Source organism: Phodopus roborovskii, unplaced genomic scaffold (genome assembly GCF_943737965.1).
Source record: "Phodopus roborovskii unplaced genomic scaffold, PHOROB, whole genome shotgun sequence".
In the NCBI taxonomy this organism is placed as follows: domain Eukaryota; kingdom Metazoa; phylum Chordata; class Mammalia; order Rodentia; family Cricetidae; genus Phodopus; species Phodopus roborovskii.
The window spans coordinates 4,915,698-4,940,120 of NW_026126540.1; the positions used below are offsets into that span (position 1 = coordinate 4,915,698).

At 43.2% G+C, this 24,423-nt stretch overlaps 1 protein-coding gene across 5 annotated transcripts in view; it reads right to left on the reverse strand.

The window, feature by feature from the left end:
• Nucleotides 1-23,730, reverse strand: part of B3galnt1 (beta-1,3-N-acetylgalactosaminyltransferase 1 (globoside blood group)) — a 36,590-nt gene extending 12,860 nt beyond the window's left edge. For 2 of the 5 annotated variants that reach the window (XM_051198865.1, XM_051198866.1), the window contains exons 1-2: nt 23,222-23,305; nt 14,171-14,333 (exon numbers count right to left, since the gene is read on the reverse strand). The gene's annotated coding sequence lies outside the window, so the exon portion shown is untranslated. Of the gene's footprint in view, nt 1-14,170; nt 14,334-23,221 lie in introns of all 5 variants that reach the window. The other 3 variants (XR_007835416.1, XR_007835417.1, XM_051198867.1) reach the window with 3 other exon arrangements.
• Nucleotides 23,731-24,423: the final 693 nt, after the last annotated feature.

The following is a 24,423-nucleotide window of genomic DNA, read 5'->3' on the forward strand; positions in this document are numbered from 1 at the left end:
TCACTGACCCTATCATACTAACTTTTGAAAGAAAGAGAAAATTTTTAAATACATTTATATATGTGTGGTGGTTTAAATAAAAATGGTCCCCATAGGCCCACTGTTTTATTATGGCCACTTTATGAACATGGTGGTAGTTACTGGAATGTGGGCATCCATTTTAGTCAGTGACTATACCACTGAAGAAAAGAACATCTGTAACGCCTCTCTTTCCTGCAGTAATATTAACTGCTAAAAGCTCTTCCTGGAAGGGTGGGACTTCATGAGACCCTCCCCCATTCATGATGGAATATTCAAGGGCGTGATGTGCAGACATCTATCGAATGTTTCATGATTAGAGGCCTTGTGTCCCTCATACCAGCCTTCAGCTCTTTCAACCTTCCTGCCCTCTTCCAGGATGCATGCCAGTGTCTCAATCACCACCCTCACAGAGGAAATTGACATCTCAGTTTCTAAGCCCAAAATATTCACCCTCTCCCAGTTTCTGCTCACTCCCAGCTGCAACTGCCTCTAATCCACAGATGTAGCAATCTTAGTAGGGCCCGGAACAAAAACATCTGGAAGTGATTCAAACAAACTGAAACTACTTTTGTTCAATGGAGGGCTTCTCTGAGATTTCAGTATGCATTTTCAGAGGGTATAATATTCAGTGTTTACCAAAGTATTTAAACAGAGAATCTATTTTGGCTTTCAGTGTCTCTAGCAGGGAGGAAACCAGAGAAATCTAGTCCTGGGAGACCTTCATAGACATCCCACTGAAATGGTTTCTATTAATTATTTTAAGTAATAGCTTGAAGTAAATGCAAATTAGTTCAATTACTTTAATGTGATTCAATAAAGATGAACATTTATTTTCCATGTGACAGCAAGTTCATTCTAGCAGAACACTTACATTAATGCTTGTATACCAAACACCACCAAGAAATGTGAAATGCGGTCCAAATCCTTCCAAAACAAACAAGAAGGCTCATAACAGCACTCTGCTTAGGCCAATTCCAACAAGGGAGCCACCCAAACACCCTCTTGCAGTTGAAGAGATAAATGCCAACAACATTGTTACTCACAAAGAACCAACTACTACCCAGTGTGCAGAAGTTCCAGTAAGAACACGATCCCGGACAGGAAGAACCAGCACCCCAGGGAGGAAGCCAAAAAGCCCAGTAAGGAAAGGCCATTAGGACTCCAACAGTGTACCAACACTAAGAGTGGCCCCTGGAAATCTAACCAAGAGAGCCAAGCCCAAAGCGGCCACCAGAACTTCCACAGTAGGGCAAAGCCTGAGTGGCCATCAAGAACCTTACAGAATGTAGGGAACACGAGGGTGGGGATACCCAGCTACAAATGGCCATGGCCTGAGCATCTCCGAGGTGACAGAAATTCTAAATAGGACAGTAAATTACAGAATAGGACAGACAAGGATTATTTATGATTCCAACTTTTCCCTTCTAAGGAAGACATAGGGAAGTCATCAGAAAGCAAAAACAGGTTTCAACAGAGTTGTTATAGATCTCCTTAAAGTTAATCCCATTATATAGTTCTGAGTTTGGGTCACCAAAGTGTTAAGTCACATATAGGAAGAAGATAAGAGATGGGCTATAAGGGAAACTAAGACAGCCCAAGATCATTTGTTTGGCTTTGGACCTGTAACAGTTTCCCTCAGTATACTGGCTCTCTTAGTTACTATTCTATTGTGAAGAGAAACCATGACCAAGGCTACTCCTATACGAGAAAGCATTTAACTAGGGATTTGTTTACAGCTTCCAAGGTTAGTCCATTACATCATGGCAGAGATCACAGCAGTAGGAAGGCGTAGTGCTGGAGAAGTAGCTGAGACCTACATCCTGATCTGCAGGCAGAGAGATTCAGACTCAGAGAGACAGATGGACAATAGGCTTGGCTAGGGTTTTTGAACCCTCAAAGCCCACCCCCAGTGACATGCCTCTTCCAACAAGGCCACAACTCCTAATTCTCAAGTATGGCCACTCCCTGGGAGACTGTGCTCTGAAATAAAGGAGCATACGGGGCTCATTCTTATTCAAACCACCACACTTAGCATTGAAATTCTGACAACAAAAATACAGACTCATTTTAGTTCTAACAGAGGCACAACATTGCAGTATTAGATTTAATAATCAGAAACATACTCTGAAAGAAGCGCCTGACAGCAGATGAGGGACACAGGTAGTCTCATTGAGGCTAGAAGAGTTTAAATGCAGCTACCTCCAAATTGGTTCAAGAAAGGCAGGTCTGAGTAGACTTGGGACTCAATACCGCCTCTACCTGTAGTCCTGCCAAATATTAGCATCACTTTATCTTGGGGAAATATACCAAGCAACTTTTTAAACATGTAGGATTTGAGCATATACAGTCCTGTCCTCAAAAACAGAAAAAAAAGTAATGAAACCATTTGGTTGCTTTTACTTCCCAGGGACTTACTGTGAAAAACTTCCAATTTATTAGTGATAGTCGATAGATTTATTAATGGCATTAATGTTCACCTATCAATCTGGAGGGCTAAGGATGACAGGTATCCTAGTTCGGGTTACTATTGCTGTGATAAATCACCATGACCAAAATCAAGTCGGGGGAGAATAGGGTTTATTCAGCTTATACTTCCACATCATAGGCCATCACCAAATTAAGTCAGGACAGGAACTCAAGCAGGGCAGAAACCTGGAGGCAAGAGCTGATACAGAGGTCATGGAGGGGTACTGCTTACTGGCTTGCTATCCATGACTTGCTTACCTGGGACAACCAAACCAGGGATGGCCCCACCCACAATGGGCTGGGCCCTCCCTCCCCTATCAATCACTGATTAAGAAAATGCCACAGTGCCTGCAGCCTGATCTTATGGAGGCATTTTCTCAATTGAGGTTCCTTTGTCCCAGATGATGCTAACCTGTGTCAAGCTGTCACAAAACTATCTAGCACAACAGTTTAGGTCTGATTATCCACCCCCCCACCAATGGCCATCTTCAATGGAAAGCTGCAAAATACAGTAGGTGTTCAGTCCATATAGGCTGCTCTTCCAACACACTTGACTCCTGAAGAAGTAGGCTCTAATACTGGTGCAGGAATGAACTTGCAAGCAAGAGTGAGAGCAAGCAGGCAAAGAGTAAATACTTCCTTCTTCCTTGTCTTCTATACAGGCTGCCACTAAAAGGTGCAGTCCAGATTTAAGATGGACCTTCCCATCTCAAAAGATCTGGATTAAAGGTGGATCTTCCTGTGTCACATGATTTAGTCAAGACAGTTCCCTCACAGATATACCCAGCAACTTGTGTGTAGATGAATTTTTCTTTGGGTCATCAGCTCACAAAAAAAGAATATGGAGTCTTTATTAGTTATGAAAGCTCAGCCTATAGGTTAGGCTTGCCCCACTAGATCTTATAGCTTAAATTAACTCATTTATTATATTAATCAACTTTTCACTTCATGGCTTTTTACCTCTCTTCCATCTTGCACCCATCTCCTGTTTCCTCTCTGTGTCCTCTGGCCTCTCTCCTTCACCTAGATTCAACTCTTCTTTTTCTCTCTGCCTGGAAGTCCCACCTAACCTCTTCCTGCCTAGCTATTGGCCATTCAGCTCTTTATTAAACCAATCAGAAGGTGCCTTGGCAAAGGCACATTTTCATGATGTACAAAAAGATTACTCAACAACATCCCCCCCACTTCTGTCTAAATAAAAAGGAAGGTTTCAATTCTAACAGAGTAAAACTATATATAACAAATCCTCCCAAATTTTTGTCTCTACTGTTCTCCACAGACAATTAAGGCAAATGGTCTTTTTGTAGAACCAACTCAATTAAAAATTAATGCTTGGCTTTGGAGTTGAAGCATGGTTCTCTCCTTCTCTAAATTACTCAAGCATGCTTGGTTAAGGGAAATCCAAAAATTTCCATCTTGTGTCAAAAAAAAAAAAAAAAAAGCCACCTGGTATGGAACAAAAGAAAAACCAAAATTAGAGATTATTTTAATGCCACTAATTTCACAATCCTCTGGTTTTGTTTTGATACTTTAAAACTTTTCTTAAGGTATAAATATTATCCCAAAAATTGTAAGATTAATATATTTTTCTGTCATGATATTAATGGTCATATAGAGTACTAACTCATTCTAGAAATAGGTTTCATCTAGTTTCAATTCAGGCTTGAGTTTGAAGCAGGTAACTAGAAACTAAGTTTGTATGTCCTGGATGTATTTAATAGTCTGCGATCCTTCAACCTCTCCAATATCTGCTGCATATGACATGTAAAAGTTTAAGTTTCCTGCAGCGAACCCATGTCCATTCCTAACAGCAAACTTTGAATTCTCCAAAAAGGCATTGGGGCCCCACAATGATGAGTCCATATGGACTGTAGTAACTTCACTTTGAACTACAAACTTCTCAGGACAACTATAAAGCAGTTAGCTAAGATGGTTCAGTCTCACAGACTACTCCAATTGGAACTTAGATAAGTCTAGCACTTTCTCATCACACCAACACTGGTCAACAGCTAGCTCTTCCCCAAACTTGATCTTTACCTCAGTGCTTTCATGGTTCCTCTAAAGAAACTGTTACCTACAGACAACAGGAAGTAATTTTAAGAACATGATATTCATAAGAGGTTGGGCAGGCGGTTTTTGGTTTTGCAATAGATATTTGTCATCATTCAGGGAGGTTGGTCACAGTTGTTATAGGTCATGGTCAGGGAGGAAACTAAGCAAAGGAATTTAGATTCAGGGGATCTCATTCTTACAAGAAAAGGGGGGATATAGAAATGACAGGACGAAAAGGTAGATTATTGTTTAAGATATTTTTGTATATTGATATAAATTTAAGGTAAATTTTGTTATACTGTATATGTTTTTTCTCTTGTTTAAGATATTTTTGTATATTGATACAAATTTAAGGCTAATTTTGTTATACTGTATACATGTTTCTATTTCTTGTTTAAGGTATTGTACTTGTGCTGCTTATTTAACAAAATATTGCAAGTTTCTAATCCTTGAAAGTTACTATTAAACTATTTAGGATAATAAAGAAATGCATTTTAGTAGTTATCCATCTATAACAATCAAACTTACAGTCACATTAGGGATTTTTTCAAGGTCAATCAGAGACATAGTTTAAATAGACAGATTGTCTTCAAAAATTCCAGAAAGCTACAGAATATGGCATAATAATATAAGGCTTTTCTTGACAGTCAGCTTCTGGCAGCACTGATTTACTCTAATAGAGGATGATGGGCATCAAAAATCCTCCATATGGAGTTTGCTTTCATTGTGGCAAAGTAAACCACTGGGCAAAGAAACTGCCCTTGTCTCGACTACTAACAGTATGCTGTCCTAATTGGACAAGCAGGACACAAAACAAAGTGACTCTCAAACTTTGCCAAAACCCCTGCTTCATAGAAGAGTCTGTCAGATATTTTAGGCACATAGATCAAAGATGGATTCCCCATCATTGCAGAGGACCCTTGGGATGTCTCTCCAGGCAGCCAGCTGTTTCTGTCATTTCTGAGATTTGGAAGTTGCTTGATCTATACTTCCTGTTTTCTCAGATAACATTGTATCCTTCTTGGGTCTCTGATAGGCTTGAAGATTAGATAGTTATAGTTCCATTTTTCCTTAGTTATGACAGAAAGTAATCAGGTACAAAACTTTGGACTCACCAAGATTAGATAGATAATAGAATATTTTCTCTGAATTTGCCAAATACTAATGGGCTAGACATTGTGAATGCGTTTCTTACTTGGTAATTGTTTTATTGTATATATTTTTACATTGCTAGAGTTAAAAACCTTTCTTTTTTATTTAGACAAAAAGGGGGAAATGTTGCAGAATTGTTTGTACAGCCAAGCCACTGTGCCAATAAAGCCTCCTTAAATCAAAGGACAGAGCCAGTGATTGGCTGACCAGGATTATCCTTAGAGTTCATGGAGGACTTAGACATCTGCTGGAGAGGACAGGAAGAGGAAAAAAAAAAAAAAAAAAAAAAAAAAAAAAAAAGACTTCTGAGGGATTTCTAGGGCTGGTGGATTGGGGAAAATGTGGAGAGAGGGTAAGCCAATCAACTATCCACTGTCCTTGGATTTATAGAGTCCTTATCTCAATTTCTGACTCCCATGTTTTTATTGTATTGGAACAATTTAAGTAATCATTTCACTTGGGTTTCAGTAAATTCCAGGTTTAGTCATGTTGACAACCACAACTGGCCATCATACATAATATCTCTCAATTTAAAGATGTTACTGTAAAACTCTGAGCCGAAACCTCTCATTAACACAGACTACATACATGTAATATTTAGATAATAAACAGCTAAAGCACATAAAATTACAAAACATTGAAATACCACAATCACATTTAACCTCTGGACATGGCAAAGGACAGATGGGAAGTCTTAAAATCCCCTTTAGGAAATTCTGCTAAAATAAGTTTATAGGAGAGTTTACTTGGGTGGGAGAAAAGAATTGTGGCCCTGTGTACTTTACTCCCCCACCCTCGTTTTAAAATAACACCTTCCCTTTTGTGGCTTGCATGAGAGCGGTGCTATAGCCAAGCTTGAGAGTCCACAGATAAGGGCCCATGGGGAATGATGATGTTCAGGAGCAGGGATTACAGCTTTGGGTCTCTGGTGTATGGGTCCCTGAGGTAGGAAGTGGGAGAGAGAGATGAAGGTTGTAGGCTAAGAAAGGCGTTTGGGGACTGAATACAGATTAGGTCCTTTAAAGTGAAACTAAAGGGTTGAATCAGGCAGAAGTACACTCTAAGGAGGGAGGGGCTTTGCAACCTAGACTATTATGGATATAAACCATGGTTTTACCTTATCCACACATTGGCAGTCAGGAGAGGGGTAGATGGAGAGAAGCTGCGTCTGTAGAAGGGGACAGGCATGTTGGGAATAGCGGTGGCTGGGTACTGCCCCAAACACTGGAGGCAAATCCTGCTGGGGTAACAATGAATAGATGCTAGTGTCAGTAAGGAGAAAAGTGGGAAGCAGGTGGAAGGAAGGCCTGGCAGTGGAGTTCTCAGAGGAGAAGGCAGCAGCCATGAACTGTCAGGTGCACCAGAGTGGAGAAGTCCTAAGTCACAGAGAGAGCCTGAATGGGAGCCTCTGACCACAGCTCAGTCTGGCTGGAAAGGAGAGCCCTGAGACAACAGTTCTGCCACATAGAGAGGCAGAGCCGGTCGGTAAGACTGGCTGGGATGTGGTGCTAAGCAGCCAAGCTCTCCAGCGTGCCAGAGAAAGGATTTTCCAGAGACTTTCAATCACCGTGAATGATGGGACTGCAGAGAAGGTACAGAAGTAACAGAAGCAGCAGAGAGAGGGGCAAATAAGGCTTGAACTAATCCTCAGACCACTTTCCCTTGTGATGGAGGAAAAGCATGCCACCCTCTGGCCAATGCTGGCTGTATTGGAGAAGGTACTTTGGCCAGACCATGTTAGGTACAGCAGGAGACATTCTGACTCAATGGAGATTTTGCATGTTTGTTTTTTTAAAGAGGACTATTAGTTCATGAAGATTTTTTTTTTCTAGATATAAAGCATTTCAAAACAGGCACTCCCCAACCCAGTGGCTGTTTAGGGGGCCTGTCATGAGGTGCACAGACATCTACACCGGTCCGCTCAAAGGAATTTGAAGTACTAGCCAAAAAAAAAAAAAAACCTCTCTACCCATAGAAGGAGTTTTGGAGGAAGAACTTCCATAACAAAGTGGAAACAATCTGAAAACTCATCCAGTGGTGAATCGGTCCACAATGGATGTGATTAAAGCAATGGAGATGGTCTCTGGCACACATTCAATCAGGAGTAGAGCAGGAATTGGGGGGGGGGGCAGAGACAGATGGCAGTAGAAGGGAACTCCTCTGGAGAACCCACATCTGGACTCCCCATTAGATCAGCAAGGAGCAAAGAAAGGAAAGAACAACTCAACAGTACAAGCTTTTATTCAAGAGGAAAACTCCGGGTCTCTGGTGTAAGAAATAGGCTGAGGTCTTAATCTGTCTGTGTGTTGTTTAAATGAGAATGGTCCTCACGGGGTCATATATTGAATGCTTGGTCCCCATTTGGTAGAGTTGTTTGAAAAGGTTAAGAGGTGTGGCACTCTCTCTCTCTCTCTCTCTCTCTCTCTCTCTCTCTCTCTCTCTCTCTCTCTCTCTCTCTCTCTCTACTTGTAGTTGTGACCTCAACTATTCTTTCTATAAATTATCTTGGTCATGGTGTGTCTTCACAGAAGTAGGAAAGTAACTAAGTCAGAAGTCTTTACCAGGGAGTGGACTATTGCTGTGACAAGTCTAACCATGATATTTTGGGGGAGGAATGTGAAAGATTTGGGGACTTTGAACTAGAAAGAGGCTGAATGCTTTTGGAAGGGCTTCAAGGGGCTGCCTATTAGGAATTTGGAAGACAGAAATACTGAGAACAATGTGTACTGTGGAGGCCCAGCTCGAGAGGTTTCAGAACTGGGCTAGAGACCATTATTGTGATATTTTGGCAAAGAATGTAACTGCTTTTTTGCCCCTGTCCTGAAAGTCTGCCTGAAGTTTTAAACTCAAGTGTTTTAGAGTAATCTCATTGGCAAAGGAGATTTCAAGGCAGCCTGCTATTAACTCTGTCATGCAGTTATTAATGATCACTCATGCTGATTTACGATGAAAACAAGCAAGGCGGCAAAAAGAAACAAAAAATGTACAGTTTGAGGAGAAGAAGAATGCTTAAGTTTAACAACTAAGCCATGGTTTGTGCTGAAAGAGATGGGGGCGCGGTTTGTGAATTTGTGCTGAAAAAGGTGTGTGTGTGTGTGTGTGTGTGTGTGTGTGTGTGTGTGTGTGTGTGTGTGAGAAGGGAATACTGCCCTCAGGGCAAGACCCCACTCAGCTAATCCCACAAACTTGTGAAAAGACAAGGCCTGAAGAATGATCTGTTCTTAAAGAAAGCAAATCAAAGCTTATGCAATATAATTCCAGAGGGGGCAGGATCCACCCCAAGAGGCAGCAGAAGCTGGCAGCATCAGCCTCGTGGCTCTGGCTTTAGAGTCAGACAGGTGCGGGAGGAAAGGGTTGTGGACTCTTCCTCCCAGGTGAAGGAGGGCCACTAAGATCAGATGTGAAACAGGCTGCCTCTAACGGGAGCCCTGGGGGCCACTGCATGAAGCAGTGCAGCCTGGATCACACTGGGGACCCTGGGATGGTGAAGATGTCAGAGCTATGGAATCTACCAAGGAGAACTGCAGACAGGACCAGAACCAGCCTGAGAGCCAAGTGTGCCTTTGACACCAGACATAAAACTACAGGGTTCAGAGTTTGCCCTGCTGGGTTTTAGTCTTGCTTTGGTCCAATATTTCCTTACTATGTCCCCTTTCCTCCTTTTGGGATGGTAATGTACATCTGTGTCATTGTATGTTAGAAGTATGTAATTTGGTTTTTACTTTTGACATTAAAGGGGGTTACAACTCAGAGATTGCCTTAATTCTCAGGACTGGGACTTAGGACTTTTATGTAACTGTGAAAGACTATGGGGACTTTTTCAGTTAGACGAAAATGCATTTTGCATTATGATTTGGTCACAAGCCTATGGGGGCTGGGGATAAAGTGTGATGATTTAAGTGAAAATGTTCCTTCCCCATAGGGTCATTCATTCGAATGCTTGGTCCACAGTTGGTGGAATTGCTTGGAAAGGACTAGAGGTGTGGCCTTGTTGGGGGAGGCGCCTCATTGGGGGTGGGCCCACACTATTCCCAGCTAGTCAGCACAGCACATTTTTTTTCTCTTTTCCCCCCTTCCTCCCTCCTTCCCACCCTTCTCCAACTCTCAGCCTCTGCTCCCACTCCATGTCTGCTGCCCTGATCCCACAATGAACATGGACTAACCCTCTGAAACTTCAAACAGGTCCCCCTAAGCTCTTTTATAAGTTGCCTGGGTCATGCTGTCTCCTCACAGCAAGGACAAAGTATCTAAAACAGGCTGAAAGGTGGAGGGAGGCAGGAGGAGATTGAAAAGTTTTCTCTTTTGGTGCATGGCCCTGCAAGGAGTACCCATTGAGTGCATTCAAAAGAAAAGTCAGGTGAGCAACAAAATCTCTGTGTAGCTTGCCATCGCCAGGGGTCCATGGGGCAGGGAAACTATAGAGTGATAAAGTGACTTCAGCTCTGGAAACCAAAGTACCTTAGTTTTTGGAATTGTCACAGTTCAATCAAAAATTTACAGTTTACAAAATGGAATGGACACGGCTTGCAAGCACCAGAAAAATAAAATGAAGAAAGGAAGGAAGGAAGGAAGGAAGGAAGGAAGGAAGGAAGGAGGCAGGGGAGGAATTACTTCAAATGCAAAAGGCCCAGAGAAACAGACAAAAGAAAAGGAAAACAAATTGAAACAAATTAACTTGAAATTCTTTCCTAGAGTACAAACATATAGGCTTTTTTTTTTTTTTTTTTTTTCCAGAAATGCCATCAAGGCCCTTGCTCAACCACAATGTCTGTGACTTTATCAAATTCTTTCCCTCCTTTTTACTGCTTGGCACTTAACTGTAATAGGTTCCTGGGAGAGCTGGCTCCATTTCCCCAGCCAGGTGTGAGCAAAGCGCACCTTATGAGAGCCCTTCCTTGACGCTGTCCAGCTCAGAGTTTCCCCCAGCCCTTGTTTTCTATTGCACGCCGCCTCCTCCTTCTCCTCCTCCTCTTAGCACTTAACCACTGGGATTCTTTCTTAACATGTTTGTGGGGCTGCAGAGTTGGCTCAGTGGGTGAATGCTTCTAGTACAAGCAAGAAGACCTGAGTTCGGATCCCCAGCACTCTGCAAACAGCCAAGTGCAGTGGCTCCTGCTTGTAACCACTTCACTGGGAGTTCGGGTGTTATGGAGCCGATGAATCCCTGAAACTGACTGGTCAGACAACCTAGGAAATCAGTGTGCTCCACATTCAACAAGAGAGTCTCTCAAAAACTAAGGCAATCACTCTGCCAAGGCTCAGGAAGTGTCAAGGAAGAGGAGGGAGAAAGTGGGTATAAAAAGGAGGGTGGGGAGGAGCACTGTGAAATGCTGTTTTCAGGACACGGCATGGTCACTGCACTCATGAACATCTAGCAGCTGTCGTTACCTGCACAGGAGCTGTACAAAATCAAGCCACTCATAATCCTAGCAGGAGGCAGGGACAGGCTCAAAGCCCCATTGCTAGCTGAGAGCTGAGGAGCTACTGGCAACTGATGGCTGCTAGGGGAGAAAGAGGCATTTTCTTCGGGGCGTGCCACTGGTAGAGGTTGTCCATGCTCCATCACATAGCCCCACATACTTGGTGTGCACGTGGGTAGAACTAATTTGATTCATTGGGGTCTTTTTTTTTTTTTTTGTAAGATTATCAAGTTGGAAGAAGTACATACTAGGGAAGTGGGGATAGATATAATCAAAATACACTGTATATGTGCATGAAATTCTCGAAAGAATAAAAATAAAAATGACAGTGACATCAACTGACTGAGGAAAATACCTGATGGTGACTTCTGGCCTCCACACAGAAGCACACACACAGATAAAAAGTACAACAACAACAACAACAACAACCCTCTGTGAATTTTATTTTCTGTTCTCTTTAAGAGGAAGTGAGGTCTGGGGGAAACACCGGACCCTGAGATGCGTAGCACATAGCAGGCACTCAGTGCAAGGCCATACTGTATAAATGTTGACCATTTGACCATGAATGAACACATATTTCCAGAACATACTGAACCAGAAGTGGACTGGATTCGCTGGTGTGTGCTTACTCTCTGGACAACCACCTTATTCCAAGAGGCTACCTGACCAGGATCATGAGCAGTGTGAAAGGAACAAAGAGCAAAAAGGCAAAAAAAAAAAAAAAAAACCACTAAATTACAACGTAAGCCTAAGCATGCTATATTCAGGGCCATCCAAAGGGGTGTGCGTGTGGACCATTGCAGATAATTAGTGAGCACGCTGATGCGCTTTTCAACTTTGTGTGCGCAAACACACACTACTGTAAAGGGGGCAGAAATCATAATTGTACAGAATCCCATGCATATCAGGTTTTGGTGAAAATCACAATTACACACAGCAATAATTGAGGGAAATTCCGTAGGAGTAGTCTTAAGCTAAACACACTAATCCATAAATGAAGTAATGAAAAACTCTACTATCCACTTATATCGTCAGTTAAACACTAGTTGTCTTCACAGCACACCATTGCTTTCTATCTAATGGACCCCTCTGCCATATGACTACCACTGTTGTCCCTCTCCCTGAACCCAGGTTCACATTGGGTTCTACCTAGGATGTGAGAATCACAGAGCTCCAGTCACTGTCCCAGGTTTCCTGAATCGGTATTTTTCAACAGTATCTCCAGATGACTCACAGACTTACGGAATTCGAGAAGCTTCGATTAACAACTCATACAAATCTTTTAACCTTTGAAGGACTAGTTAATTTTTCTATGAAATGGGAACAACAATGCCTTCTGCATGGGTCTTCTGTGAAGACTGTGAACAGAACACAGCCAACATCTATGGTGGGGCTAGCACATGAGAGCCAAGTCCTTTGCCCTGAATTTCCTTTCTTCTTTCCTACGCATTACTTGTACTGCTGCAAGTCCTACTTTAGGCACTTGCAGCAACCACAAAATACGAGTGCCTCCATCAGATGCCCAGGATAGGCACTGACTTATTTTTACAGTGTGTATGTGTGTGCGTGCACACACGCACACACACACACACACACACACGTGCATGGATGAGTGCATGCCAGGGACACATGTAGATGTCAGAGGACAACCTGTGGGAGTCATTTCTCTCATCCCACCAGGTGAGTCCTGATGCCAAACCCACTAAGCCATCTCGCTAGCCTGCTATGAACGTATGGTAAGTGTGCATGTGTCTCCTCTCTGAAGCACAGTAGGGCATCCATGGGACACTGACTTTTATTCATTCAAGACAACAATTGGTATATTTACTTCATTTAACAACGTTAAAAAAATGAAATATGTTTTACTCCGTCAGAGCAAATAAAAGCTTAACATTAAAAAAGACTTCACTTCTTTTCTATTTAAGGTCTTTACACTCTCCCTTCTTTATTGTTTTGCCAACAGCTTGGCCCTAACACTGTGGCAGGTAAGCTTTCTTCATATTTCCATTGGTGTGATGACTCTGATAATCTTCTGCCTTAGTCACTAGTACCATAATAGTTCACTCCCAGCTAAGGAAACTGGAGTTTGTGCCCACGAACTTAGGGACTCAGAGATGGCAGAGCAGGTCTGGGGCTTTGGAGTCCTTGACCTGTTCAAGTGGAATTGGTAACTACTACACTGTGACAGCCTTGGTAGCCCCATGCTTTCTTCCTAAGGGGCCTCACCTTTATTCTACTGTGGCAATGGAGAGTGGTCAGAGTTGAACCAGAACCTCCAAAGGAATACCTGCAAATCACACTCAGTCATTCCAAATTCTTACCCAGACAAGTTTCCAAAAGCCTTCCCATCCAACAACACTTTTCAGCTACGGGGAAATAGCTGAAGGAAGAATGAATCCATACCCCAAGAACCCTGAATACATTGCTGAGAACTATATACGCATGCATTAAAGACATGGGCACAAAAGGTGTGACCATCAGAAACAAGCAGACACTCACTAGGGATCCCCATCTGACTACCCTCATCCCACTTTTTCAGGATTCCTCCAAAGAAGGTCCAGAGAAACCCGAGAGAACATAAAACCTAGATTCTATGCAGAGAGCTAAGTGCTTAAAGGTCATTATGAACAAAATGGAAAATTGTACATTCAAAGATAGAAGCCAAATAGCTTAGAATGTGACTAATCCATCATAGCTAGGCTTCGTGTTTATACAAAAGTTTTAATTGCTCAATTTTTAAAAAGATTTTATTTTTAACTATGCATATATGTGCATGTTTGTGTACTTGAGTGCAGATACCTGCAGATGCCAAAGGCATTGGATTTTCTGGAGCTCAAGTTACAGGTGGTTGTGAGCCACCTGATGTGGGGGCTAGGAACCAAACACTGGGCCTCTACACCAACAGTTTTCGTTCTCACTCTGAGCTATCTCTCTAGCCCAGAAACTGCTTACTTTATAATAATGAACCTACAATGTTCATTGACTTTAAGAGAATGCCCACACTGAACACCACTCCCTGAGACTGTTACACATCTTCAGTAGGTAGTGAATTTAGATACCGTCATTCCACTGCCGTTCCTCAGCTCTGTGCCTCAAGTCCCAGCAGGCTGCTGCAGCACCAGAATCAGGTGTGTTCTGAGACATCAGGGAGAAGGGCTCTCATCCAAGCCTGATAGGGAAGGAAGCCTGCTGCCTCTATGTGCTGGGTAGATGATGAGTGGGCTTTTAAAGAAAAAATTTACAAGTGTTATGTACTGTTTACCAAGAACATTTTCATGCAGTTAAAGCAACACTGAGACGAGTACTTTATTCTAGACTTGGGGGTTGGGGTATCCAGGGTCCTTGGGCTGAGAACCAGACAAAAGCAGCAGGCACTGACATTCTCATGCATTTTTCATCTTGCTTCTGCCCACTTTTGTTCATACTCAGTAACAAAAACGCCACCCACTCTTGATGATTTGTGGAAATGTTAGGGTTTTATGTTGGAAGAAGTGGTGTTCTTGCTTTTGTTTGTTTGTTTTGCTTTTAAGGCAAAGTGTACACTGACAAAGTCTATAGCACTCCTGTGGCAAATCATTTTTTAAAAATCTTTTAAAACTGATTTCTATTTAAATTAAAAACAACATTATTTTACATATCAATCCCAGTTCCCTCTTTCTTCTGACCTCCCATTCACCCCACCAACACCCCCTGCACACTGCACTCCTGTCCACTCCCCAGGGAAGGTGAGACCTCCCATGGAAGGTCATCAAAGTCTGTCGCATCATTTGGGGCAGGACCTAGGCCCTCACCCTGTATTTAGGCTGCGAAAGTATCCTTCCATGGGAATGGGCCCAAAATCTCATTCATGCACTAGGGATGCACTGGTTCCACTTTCAGAGGCCTCAAAGACTGCCCCCCCCCCCCGAACACTTACATTCAGTTGGCCTGTTTCAATCTTATGCTGGTTCCCCAACTGTCAGACTGGGGTCCCTGAGCTCCCACTTGCTTGGGTCAGCTGTTTCTGTGGGTTTCTCCAGCATGGTCTTGACTCCTTTGCTCATCCCTTCTCCCTCTCTACCACTGGATTCCAAGAAATCAGATCAGTGCTTAGCTGTGAATCTCTGTTTCTGCTTCCATCAGCTACTAGACGAAGGCTATAGGATGTCATTTAAGGTAGTCATCAATCTCATTCTAGGGGAAGGGCATTTAAAATAGCCTCTCCTCTATTGCATAGATTCTTAGTTGGGGTCATCCTTGTGGATCCTTGCAGACTTCCCTGGTGCCAGATTTCTCCTTAAGCCCATAATGGCTCCCTCTATTAAGGTATCTCTTTTCTTGCTCTCCTTCTCTGTTTTTGCTCCAATGCAACCTTCCTGATTCCTCATGTTCTCCTCTCCCCTCTTCTTTCTCCTATCTCCCCCTTTCCCCTCCCTGTGCTCCCAGTTTACTCAGGAGATCTTGTCCCTTTCCCCTTCTGGGGAGAGAGGCGTTCCATGTATGTCTCTCTTAGGGTCCTCCTTGTTTCTTAGTTTCTCTGGGGTTGTGAATTGTAGTCTGGTGATCCTTTGCTCTTTCCATTTTCTGGTATCTTCTTTAATTTATTTCTTTAAATACTTAAAGTGCTTGTCATACAGGTCTTTAAAGGGTGATGTTTCTCTGATTTCTTTCTCAGCCAGTGTATAGTAAGACTACTGATTTTTTTTTTTTTTTTTTTTTGAGTTAATCTTATATCCTGCCACTTTGCTGAAGGAGTTCTCAGGTAGAGTTTTTCAGGCCACTTATGTAAACTATCATATCATCTGCAAATAGTGAAAGTTTGACTTCTTCCTTTACAATTTATATCCCCTTGATATCCTTTTGTTTTCTTATTGCTCTAGCTAAATCTTCAAGTACAATATTTAAGAGATATGGAGAGAGTGGACAGGCTTGTCTTGTTCCTGATTTTAGAGGAATCACATTGAATTTCTCTCCATTTAGTTTGGTGTTGGCTGTTGCCTTGCTGTATACTGCCTTTATTATGTTTAGTTATGTTCCTGTTATCCCTATCTCTCCAAGACCTTTATCATGAAGGGGGGTTAGATTTTGTCCAAGACTATTTCAGCATTTAGTGAAATAATCATGGAGTTTTTCTTTTTAAGTTTGTTTATATGGTGGATTACACTGACAGACTTCCATATGTTGAACCATCCCTTTGTTTCTGGGATGAAAACTATTTGATCAGGTTGAATGATTGTTCTGATGTGTTCTTGGATTCCATTTACCGTATTTTATTTAGTATTTTTCATCAATGCTCATGAGGGAGATTGGTCTGTAGTTCTCTTTCTTAGTTGTCTTTGTGTAGCTTTGGTACCAAGATAATTGTAGCCTCATAAAGTTTGGCAATGACCCCTCTGCTTCTGTTGTGTGGAACAATTTGAGGAGTACTGGTATAAGCTGTTCTTTGAAGTTCTGGTAGAATTCTGCACTGAAACTATCTGGCACAGGGTTTTGGTTTGTGTGTGTGTGTGTGTGTGTGTGTGTGTGTGTGTGTGTGTTATGAGAGTTTTGATGACTGATTCTATTTCCTGTGGCAATTTATAAAGTAACATTTTGCAACACTAGCTTTTCGAAGACCTGAATAGCCCACATGCAGATAGACCTGGAACCTGGAGCTTTTCAACTCCAAATGCTATCCCCATTTTCCCAAAGCAAGGTGCCTGCTTGGCAGTCAGCCCTTAGACCCACATCCCTGAGTCTCAAGATTCCTAGGTAGGAAGGGATCATTGAAAGCAGAGAGGGTACCCCTCTGCATTCAGGGTTCACCCCTCTGCATTCAGGGTGAACAGGCTGAGAGTGACATGTGACAGAAGACAGTGGAAAAGGGAGCAGGATGCCAGGGAGACTAGAAATGGGAGTAAAGAGCTTACAAATCAGGCAGGTTACAACAAAATACATCTGAAAGCCAGGTAAACTTTACCCATCAGAAGTGGGCAAGAGAGCTGCACTGGGGAGGTAGAGACAAGAGGAATTCTGGGGCTTCTGGCCAATCGGTCTAACCAAACCAGTGTGTTCAAGACTCTGTCTAATATAAATAAGGTGAGAGCTGGTGAAACGGATCGGTGGGTAAGGGTGCTTGCCACCAAACCAGATATAATGGCCTGATTTCAATCTACTATAAAGCTGCATTGTACATAGAGAGAACTAACTTCTGCAAGTTGTCTGCTAACTTCCATACATATACAATGACATGTGTGTGCCCATACTCACACACATACAGCAACAACTTTTTAATTAAAAAAAAAAAAAAAAAGGCCCGACCCTACAGAATGGGAAAAGATCTTCACCAACCCCAATCCCATATCTGGCAGAGGGCTGATTTCCAAAATACACAAAGAACTCAAGAAACTAGACATCAAACTACCAAATAATCCAATTAAAAACTGGAGTACAGATCTAAACAGAATTCTCAACAGAACAATCTCAAAAGGTGGAAAGACGCTTAAGGAAATGCTCAACATCCTGAGCCATCAGGGAAATGCAAATCAAAACAACTCTGAGATGCCATCTAGCACTTATTACAATGGCTAAGACCAAAAACACCCATGACAGCTTATGCTGGAGAGGATGTGGAGAAAGGGGAATACTCCTCCATTGCTGGTGGGAGTGCAAACTTGTACAGCCACTGTGAAAATCAGTGTGGTGATTTCTCAGAAAATTAGGGATCAACCAACTTCAAGGCCCTGCAATAGCACTATTGGGCTTATACCCAAAGGAGGCACATTCACACCACAAGGACATTTGCTCAACTATGTTCATAGCAACATTGTTCATAATAGCCAGATCTCAGAAAGAACGTAGATGCCCCTCAACTGAAGAATGGATAAAAAAAAAATATGGTACATTTACACAATGGAGTACTATTCAGTGGTAAGACACAATAACATCCTAAAACCTACAGGCAGAGCTAGAGCTAGACAGACAGAGCTAGAAAAAAAAGCATCCTGAGTAACCCAGACCCAGGAAGACAAATATAGTATGTACCCACTCATAACTCAATTCTAGACATAAAGCAAAAGATACCCAGCCTACAATCCACAACCCCAGAGAAGGCAGAACCCTCTTCTAGAAACAGATGGAAGTGGATGCAGAAATCCACAACTAACCAATGGGCCAAGCTCCTGGAGTACAATGAAAGTTAGGGAGTAGCAATAATATGAACAAAGGAATCAAGACCATGATGGGGAAACCCAAAGAATCAGCTGACCTGAGCTAGTGAGACATCACTGAATCAGGTCTGACAAATGGGGAACCTGCACAAGATTGAACTAGACTCCCTTAATATAGGTGACAATGATGTGACTGGAACAATATATGAGGCCACTGGCAGTGGGTACAAGATCTAACTAACCCTAATGCACAAACTGACTTCATGGAGCCCATTCTAAATGGGGATATACCTTGCTCAGCCTAGACACAGGTATGATGGGAAGAGAGGTCCCTTAGTCCCACAAAGATGATAGGACAGACTTAGTAGGCTTAGTAGGGGAGGCCTTACCCTCTCCAAGGAGCAGATGGGAGGTGGGGGGTGGGTGGGAGGAGGAGAGTAGGGAAGGCGAATTGGAATTGGAATGTAAAAATAAATTAATAAAAAATGGCCAATCATTGCTTCAATTATAAATAAAAATTACGTCTCTTAAAAAATAAAAAAGGCCTGGTGGTGGTGCACACTTTTAATCCCAGCACTTGAGAAACAAAGATAGGGCTCTCTATGAGTTCAAGGCCAGTCTGGTACCACGCTAGTTCCAGGACAACCAGGGCTACACAGAGAAACCCTGACTTTAAAAACAAAACAACAACAATAACTGAAGAGTAAACAAGAAAGTCACACACACACACACACACACACACACACACACACACACACACACACACACTAAAACCAAAAGTCTACAACTAAACCAGTAGCCAAATACAGTTCCAGACATAAGGACACTGTTTGAAGCTCCACTGTCATAGTGGATCAGGTGGCTGCAGAATGATGAAATGCTTTAAAGACAATGGCATGCCTTTAGTGTAACTCACAAAAGTGTGTTTGAAGTGCATAGCTTGGACATTTTTCAGAATCCTATGTTCTATCCAGAGTGAACAAAAAGTTGGCTTGTTGAAGGTAAGATAGTAAATACTTTCTTTGCAGGCCATATGTCTCTATCTTGGCTACCTGATTCCTTTCGGATTAAAACAATGGAACCATAGGCAACTGTAGGCAAAGGGGTGCAGCAAGGTTCCCCATGGACATCAAAACTCAAGGATGCTAGGGTTTCTTATAAAAGCATAGTGCAAAATTTGCCTATAACTTATGCAGATCTCTATACTTTTGAGATTTTTATTATTATTTTGTGTAGGAGTGTCTTGCCTACATGTATGTAAGTATACCATATGTGAGCAATGCTTGTGGAGGTCAGAAGAAGCATTAGGCCTCCCTGGAACTGGAGTTAATGACAGCTTTGAGCTGCCACATGGGTGCTGGGAATTGACCCCAGATCTTCTGGAAGAGCAGCCAATGCACTTAACCACTGAGTCTACAATACAAATATGATATGCACATCTGTTCTACATATTGTTTAGAGAATGATGACAAGAAAAGAATGTCTGTAGAAGCCCCTCGAGTGAGCACCTGCATGGCCAGCGCCCGGCCTTGAAGAACTCTGTCAGGCTCAACCCACAGAACACTCTTAAGGCTGCAAAGGCTGGACCCAGCCCCTTCAGACTCAGATGGCCAAGCTCTGGCCTACAGAGTAAAAGCCCTGGCTTCAAATCCCACCAATCCCTGTGCTCACCCCAAATTTAGGACTTGAAATCCCACCAATCCCACCCTGGAAATCCCCACCCTGGAAATCCCCACCACTGAAAAACCTTTTACCAGTGTTTCTCCACCTTCTGAATGTTGTGACCCTTTGGTATAGTTCCCCCTTTAACACGTTGTGGCGGCCCCCAATGAAAATAAAATCCCTTTCATTGTTACTTCATAACTGTGATTTTGCTACTGTTATGGATTGTAATGTAAATATCTGTGTTTCTCAATGGTCTTAAGTGACCCCTGAAAAGGGGTCATTTCCAAGGAGTGACCCACAGGTTGCAAATCACTTCGCTACATAAAGCTTGCCTCCTACTTAGTTCTTTGTTCCCTTTCCCCTGAGCAGGCAGCCACCCTCATGTGTCTTTCCCAATAAACCTCTGATGTGGGATTTATTGTGCAGTATGACTTGATGGTATTGCTTGGTTCCTGGCTGCCAGACTACCTTTTCCTCTCAGAGCTACTACACATGCACTGGGGAACCCTTTGCCCTCAGAACTGCAACACTTACAATCTGTACATCTTTAGGACACACAATTTTTTTCTAAGTACTTCTATTCCATGGTTGGCAGAATCTATAAATACAGAATCAAATCACCTGAAGGACTGACTATATCTATCAAACAGATATGAGTTTGGAAATATTTGCTCTAGCTAGATCCATGAAAGTCATACCTCAAAGCATTATTAATGTCTCCAGAGATTAACCTCTTTTTTTCCCTCACTACCCAAAGGAGTCATACAACTTAAAAAGAGTTCCTAGACTAACCAATAACATGTTCCCTACATGAAACAGCTCTAGGAGAGTAGATGGAGCTGGGAACTGTTAACTCGGCCGTATATACAACAGGAAGGCAAACGGCCTGACTTCGTAGTTAACTATATTCAGGGTCAGAGTCACATGACAGAGGACATTTATCATCTGTTTTGGCTGTCTGGTATCACAAAGATTCAAGAAGCATAAATCTTCTACAGCTCTTAGGCCCAACCCTAATTCATACTTTACCCCCACTTCATTCTAATTCACAATAAGGCAAGAATCTTGCTAATAAAAGCAAATCAATGCTTATAGAACTTTTATGAAAAGTTTTCCACAATTCCCAAAGGTCATTTTGCCAAACAGCCTGCTGAATTGTAATTCTAAAAGCATCTGTTGGGTGAGCTCATTTAAGAGTATCTTGTTAGACCCTCCAGTTGACATTACCCACGAGATGGTACCATGTAGCTCTTTATCATTCAGTGGTTTCTATCACACAGCAAGCTGCATCAGAGAAGTATACTTTCCTTGGATGTAACACAGGTATAAACAGGATAAAGGCATGTTCTGAAATGAGATTCCACCTTCACCAAGAAGGGGTAGAGCTGGAGGCTGGAGAGGTAAATCACCAACCCCACAGAGAAAAAGTAAAACATCTACTAAAGTATTTGCTTAGGGATAAAGAATTTACTCTAAACTTGAGGTTGAACATGATCTGCCAAGTTATCAAGTTTTTCTGAAGTACAACAGTACTTAAAATCCAACTTTTGGAGAAAATGTGTTATTACCCAAAATGATTTAGTCAAAGCTTAAATCTTGCACCTCTTCAAACCTTCTGGGAAAAGAAAGACCCCAGAATACACTAAAGTTTGCAGCCTATGTCAATGATACCCAAAAGCCAAACAGGGTACCGTAATGGGCATGTCCAACTAAGCTGGATAAATTCAAAGTGTGTTAAACCCACTTACAGAATTTCAGATTAAACACTAGACAAATGTGTGCAGGGCAAGGGGGAGAGATATTTCTGTATTCTGTGCTTTAGTTAAAATAGAACTTCTGCAAACAACTGAATGTAAGAAAATACTGTATCTGGGGGCTGGAGAGATAGATGACTTGGTTAAGAGCACTTGTTGCTCTGACAGGAGACTGGAGGTCAGTTCCCAGTAGTTGTGTAGTGGATCCACACCCATCTGTAACTCCAGTTCTAGGGGATGAAATGCCCACTTCTGACGTAAGGAGGTAGCAGGCATGCCTCTGGTCACACATACATACATGTAGGCAGAACCCACATAAAAGATTTTTATGAAAATCTTTTTTTATATATATATATATATATATATATATATATATATATATATATATATATATATCAAAACAGCAACGTTATAGCAGGTTAGGCCTTGATGCTTTCTTCCTTTCTCTGTTCTCTACTTGTCCCATGAGCTAATCGAGTATTGATTTCAACAGTTTTGAAAACAGACTATTTTTAATGCTGCAGTTCCCCACTGGCCATTCATTCTAAACAAACCTTTCAATGTGAAAGAGAAAACACCACACTCTCCTCTCAATGCCAGGTATGCTCATTCTCTCCAGTAATGGAAGTTTCCTATGAAGTGTCAACACTTCAGAGAGCACAAATACCCTCCTGCTTCTGCCTCCAACACCCAGAGCTAAAACACAAACATATTCTCGGTGAAGACTGCAAACTCCATTCATCCTACCTCCAAAAACACATGGTTGGGCAATTTCTTCCTTGGCAGTAGCATTTCCTAACAAAGCAGCTGCTTCCCTCCTGAAGGCTGGCAATGTTAAAAATACAATCTACTCATCTCAGAAATCAAACCCTGCCTTTTAGTTCTGCAGTCACAAACACCGAATATAGCTATCTGTGTTGGCTGCTGGCACCATCCTGGAAAAGTGAGGCTCCTTCCATCTAAAATTTCCTTTAAAATGCTTTCCATATTCACCCAGACCTCTCATTAATTACGGAAGAAGCCTTAATCCTTGGGAGTTTTCTCCTTCCTCTTTCCAAACCTCCCATATCTTTCCTCGGGTCCATCTTCCCTACCATCCCTGCCCACGAAGCATTCTCCTACCCAGGGGACCCCGGCCCTTTCCCTCCATGAAGGTGCCTTACTCCGGGCCTGCTGCGTTCCTCCAGGTCCGAGAGGGCACTGTCACTGTTCCCAGCTTCTCCTTAGCCACAGTGACAATCAGGCAACCCCCCGTGCTTACAGGGTAGGAGAGAAGGGATCCTCAGGCGGCGGCGGCCTGGCTCGCCACGCGCACTAGAGCCCCTCCAAATGTCCAGGATTCCCGGGTCCTGTGTCCTGAGCTTCAAGAGACCGCCGAGAGCACCCGAGAGGCCGGAGCCCAGGGCGTGGCAGCTCGCCCTGGTGAGGTGCTCCAACGAGGAGCGACCAGCGGCCGGAACCTTGGGCCTGAGAGCCCGGCGCCGCGTCCCTAGAAGGCTGCACCCGGAGAGGGTTGCTCGGCCGCCGCCCAACCATCTCCCCGCCACGCCCGCCCCGCACTCACCTCGGGCGCGCCACTGACACCCGCAGCGATGCTGCTGGAGCTTGCTGCGGGAGTTCGTTTCCTGCGCGCGAACACCAGCTCCCCGCAGCCACACGTACGCCAGGCGCTCGTTTTTTTTTCACGCGCACGAGCGCGAGCGCGCGCTCGGGGTCCCGGTGCCCGCAGCCCAACACTATCCTCGCCGCCGCGGTCGACCACGGCCACCGCAGGGGCTAGCATCTGCGTGGCAGTCTTGGGGCTGAAGTGCAGGTCTGCTTAAGACTCCCTCCTCTTTGGCACGTGCCGTCCTCCACAAGCTGCCTAAAAGCATAGCCAAAGGGCGGGGTTTCATCACGCGGCTCATTGGGAAAGAAGGAAGCCTGGGCAGGAATTCCTTGCTTTCTCGGAAGGCGGGTTCTCCTTACAGGTGTTCAGGGAATGGAAGGTGAGGACCCTTCAGGTTCCTTAGATCTGTGAGTGCAGGAGGCTCAGGGAGTCCGTCGCTGGCACCCAGCCTACACCCCCCAGGCGCCTCCAAATGCTTCTAGAAACAATCCGTTCCTCTGGACACTTGGTTAGCCACCTTCTGAGTCATCCCCACCCAAATGGTGCCTCCCTGGGGGAGGGAAGGGGAGGGAAGGAAAAGGGAAGGGACAGGGAGGGGTCATGAGAGCTGGGTGTTGCTACACTGGCTCTGCTTATCCTGGACCTTGGGTGGAGGTGGTTGCATTCCAAAATAAAATTTCCTGGGTTTTGCCAAAAAGGCCCGTGCAATAGTGTCATCCGAAAACAAAGTCTCATTCTGGGCCTCGTGGCTTTAGGATTGAAAAACAGCTTGGCCTCACACCACTGCAAAGGGAAGTATTCCTAAGCCACACCTACATACATGCAAGCAAAATTCATCAGCTTAAACTTTAGACCTAGAATTTAAGCTGGCTCTTGAACCAGAGGCTTGATGCAATGGTAGGACTCCTGTATGCATTCCATGGTGCTCTTCACATTGTTTCCCATGGGGGAGAATATGACATCTTAACACAATCTCAGTTGTCTTAAAACTGATACCACTAAACTAAGAGAGACATTCTCCAAATTTTTCCATTATAAACAAGGGTGGAGAGTATTTCTCTTTAGTGGTTAACAGATCTTGAAAATTCTTTGGAGGACAGTGTTTTAAATTGGTTCAAGAAAAAGAGAGTACTTAAAACTAATGTGTGGTTAAGGCA